We start from the raw sequence: 4,300 nt of genomic DNA, 5'->3' as shown, positions 1-4,300 counted from the left end.
GTGTTTTCTGCAACCTTGTCTTCCAAATCACTGACTTGGTCTTCTGTTTCATCTAATCTACTGTTGATTCTTTCTAGTGTATTCTTCATTGCAGTTATTATATTCTTCATTTCTGACTAGTTCTTTTTTAAGGTTTCTATGTTCCTTTCTATGCTAACTATCTCTTTGTTGAAATTCTCACTGAGATCATCTTTCTTCCCCTAACTTCACTGGGCATCCTTATAACCAGTGCTTTAAACTCTTTATCTGACAGGTTCCCTTCATTTCATTTAGTTTTTTTTCTGGAGTTTACTTCTGTTTGTTTGTTTTTTTCATTCAGAACCTATTTCTTTTTTTTTTTTTTTCTTTTTTTTTGGTTGCCCCTCTGTGTTTGTTTCTATGTATTAGGCAGGGCTGCCATGTCTTCTGATCTTAGTAGAATGGCCTTATATAATAGGTGCCCTATGTGGCCCAGTGGCCCAATCTCCCTGATCACCTATACTGTCTGCTCCAGAAGTGTCCCTTGTATGGATTGTGTGTGCTCTTCTATTGTAGTTATATCTTGATTGCTGTTGGGAATCAGTGAGTGGGATTGATTATCAGGTTGCTTGGCAGTGAGTTTTGGCCACGCCCACAGAGTATGAGCTGCTGTATGGGATTGAGTCCATGGAGTGAGATGCACCCCAGTGAGCTCATGTACCTGTTGAGACCACCCTTTGGGTGTGCAGCTTGTGGTGCTAATCAGGTATGGTCTATTGTGGTCTTACGCTACCTTCAGTGTGTTGGTTTTGAGGCTCCTTGAGAAGGGCTCCCAGCTAAGCTAAGGTTAGCAGCTGCCAGCGACTGGCCCGGGGCCAGTGATCTGCAGTTGGTCTCTGCCTCTGCTGGACCTGGAAGCACATGAAAGAGCCCATACTGTGAAATGAGACAGGCTGCTACTAGTACTGGAACTGGGACAGCTTAGCTAAAGGCTTATGGCACAGCAAGGCCTGAGACTGCTTCCTAGTTGCCCATCGGCTCAGCAAATGGTAGAACCTCAGACGATGTGCAAGTTGAGTTAGGTGGGGAGTCCCAGGAATTCAACGAGTTGTGGCTAGTAATGTCCCCCAGGTTAGTGCAGATTCAGATTTCATGCCAGTGCTGAGCCTGTGGCCACTCACAAAAGATCACACTGAGGTTAGCTGCTACCTTCCTCAGACTTGCAGACCCCAGAGATTTACTTAAGAAATACTGCAGCTTGGGCTGGGGCTGGTTGCCTGCAACAGATGGCTGTTGATTATTGATGAAAGAACCTCTTGCTCAGAAGGTGGGGTGGACTGATTGCCTAGGCACGAATATACCTCTGACAGTTCTTGAGTTGGGTGGAATGAAGTCCCAGTGAGTCACTAGGGTAGAGAGAATAGATCTCACCATGCCAATGCAGATTTAGATTTGGCCCTGTCTGGAGAGGGCTTAACATAAGGGATAATGGAGGCTGATCCTCCAGCCCTCACCCTGAAGTCAAACAGCTGTCTTCCCCTGTATTTCTCTGGTACTTTCCAAGCTTCTGTTTTTCTGCCAGAGCCCAGGATGCTTGCCTGTGAGTGAGTGAATCTGTGCATGGGCCCTTAAGTAGACATCTGGGTTTCCATCATTTGGATAGTTGGAATCCCCACTGATTTTTATAGCCAAATTTTGTGGGAATTTTTCTTCCTGGCATGGGAACCTTGGGCTTGTGAGCCTAGTGTGGGTCTGAGATCCCTGGCTTCCCCAAGGGGACTCCCCAGCTGAGATTTTCCTTCTTATGTTCAATCACCACACATGGGAGCAGGGCCAGCTTGTTTTGTGTCTCTTCCCCTCATACCAGCCTCAGTGTGGCCTCTTCTTTATATCCTCAGTTATAGGAGTTCTGTTCAGCTAGTCTTCAAGCGGTTCTCCAGGTTGATTATTTTATAATTTAGTTGTAATTCTAATGTGGTCATGGGAGGAGGCAAGCACAGCGTTTACCTACTCCACTATCTTGACTAGACTCTAAAGGTCATTATTTTTAAGGCACATGCATCTTATCTCTTTCATAAGACTACCATTGTCTGGTATATATTTTACAACTATCTAGGTTAAAATAAATGGACATACCATCTTTAAAGTATAATAAAATAATAATTAGAAATATGTATATATATGTATAATATGTATATATGTATAATATATACATCAGTACATTGACAAAATAATAGAAATATGGAAATGCACAAAGTTGTTGACAGTGTTTGTATCTGATTTGGAGATATATAGAAATTTTTATTTCTCTTTTCTCTACCTTCCTCTATATATTTTTATGTTATGAGTATTTATTTCATTTTAAATATAAAACATAAATCTTTACTAATAAAGTCATATTTCTTCTTTTCAGTTTATTTTTGTGCAATATATATTTCTATATATAAAACATTGACGCATTGACTATCCTCTAATAGCTTGGTGTTTCATTATAGAAAACAAACCTGTCAAACAAAACTAAATCCATCATATGGAGGTAGTGACATAAGTAGTATCAAGTACTTAGAGAAACCATTTTTAAACTAAAACATTGATTAGTCATATCAAGCATATCAAGGAATATGCATGAAAATCACCTGCAATATTTGTTATTAAATATTTTCATAATTTAGTTTGTTTACTATGATTTAGTTGTTTTGTTTTTTATTTTTTTTTGTTTTCATTGTCATTTTAATGGCACCCACAACAATTATGGTTAGCCCGTCCAAATGACAGTTGAAACCTCTGATCTTACTAGCTGTTACTCTCATTCGTTGTTCCTGCTGATCTTCTGTCAAAAGTGCATCTGTATGACCCTTTAGATATAAAACAAAGGTAAAATTATAGATTTATCTAGCATATAATTTACTAGCTTTTGATTGTCTCTTCTGATATGTCCTCAGTATTCTTATTACATCAGCAGTTCCAAACTGTCTGTGAATCTTGGCATGCAGAACGCTGTCTTTTCTGTTCCAAAAACCCATTTTTTAATCATATTTTATAGAGATTTTTTTCTGAGTTTCAGACTATTCTAAGTATTTAACAATATTGCCAAATAGGAGAAGAACTGGATAGCAAAAACGTTCTAAAGAACTATACAATAAATAGAATTTTTTGGGTGAATTTAATGTATGGTCCAAAAAAAAGAAATTTTGATAATGTCCATTTTTAAATGCTAACTTTTCAATAAGTCTTAATTAATTTGAATATCTGTACATGATTCCTATAAGACTTGGGTATTCTTTGGGCATTTTAAAAGTCTAGAATCAAGAATAAGTTTCAATGATAATGAATAATATTTCTAGAAATAGAGTCTATTTGCAAGGGCAGATCCATTTTTAATTTGTCTATTTGTTATTGCATTAATTAATTCTCCTGAAGTTTTATTATACTGTGAAAATTACATAGGAGAGGATATTATTTGGACTAATATTTATGAAAAGTAAATTAGACATCACTTTATTATACTAACGTCAATTTAAAAACATATAAATTTGTCTTGAAAACCAGGGAAAGCAAACAAGCAAACAAAAAATCCTGAGTATAGGTGCTCAGTCGCTTTCTTTTTTGAGGAATTAACTGTCTTTTGCATTCAATTTAGAATTTGGAATCACCATTTTTCAAGTAGGGTACCTGATTGGTTTCTCAAACTCCTGAGGTAAATTTGATGTTTATGGAACATGTACAGTTTTCACTGGTTTCTAGTTAAAGTTACAAAAGTTTACCTGCTTTTCTCTCCACTGCTGAAAAATTTTTAGAGTGTATCGTTCCCTTGAGTTTCAAGTAATGACTCAGTCAATGCTAGCAGTTTATTCCTTTCCGCCATCGATTGGCGTTTCCAGGTTATTAACTTTCTCTGCTAATTTGTCCAATTTAGATTTCAAATGTTTATGACCCTTTTGCATATTATCTGTCTTTTTGTCAATTTTCATTAGTAGGGCATGAGTGCAAAGCCACTAATGACATTTCTATTGGTTGATTTGATTGCTGTGCTACCCATAGAACACTCCAGGTATTGGCTGGGAAAAAAATAACTCAATGTAACATTCACATTGATAATTTCTCTGGGTCTCTTGATCTAATTCTAAGTATTCTAAAGCTTTCTGAATCAAAACACACAAATCACATACCTTTCCTGCAGATCAACCATTTTGCATCTTGATGATTAAAGGTCTAGATCCAGTTTGTTTATATTTTATTTTATGATGTGATGCCAAGTTTACTTTATTTCAAGTAAAGAAAGTTATAATGACCTTGTGAAAACTTGCTGAGTTGATCAAGTTGATTATTAGTATTTTTTTTT

This window comes from Pteropus vampyrus, unplaced genomic scaffold, assembly GCF_000151845.1.
Source record: "Pteropus vampyrus isolate Shadow unplaced genomic scaffold, Pvam_2.0 Scaffold26, whole genome shotgun sequence".
NCBI classification, from domain to species: Eukaryota; Metazoa; Chordata; class Mammalia; order Chiroptera; family Pteropodidae; genus Pteropus; species Pteropus vampyrus.
Note: the sequence above shows the minus strand (reverse complement) of the source record.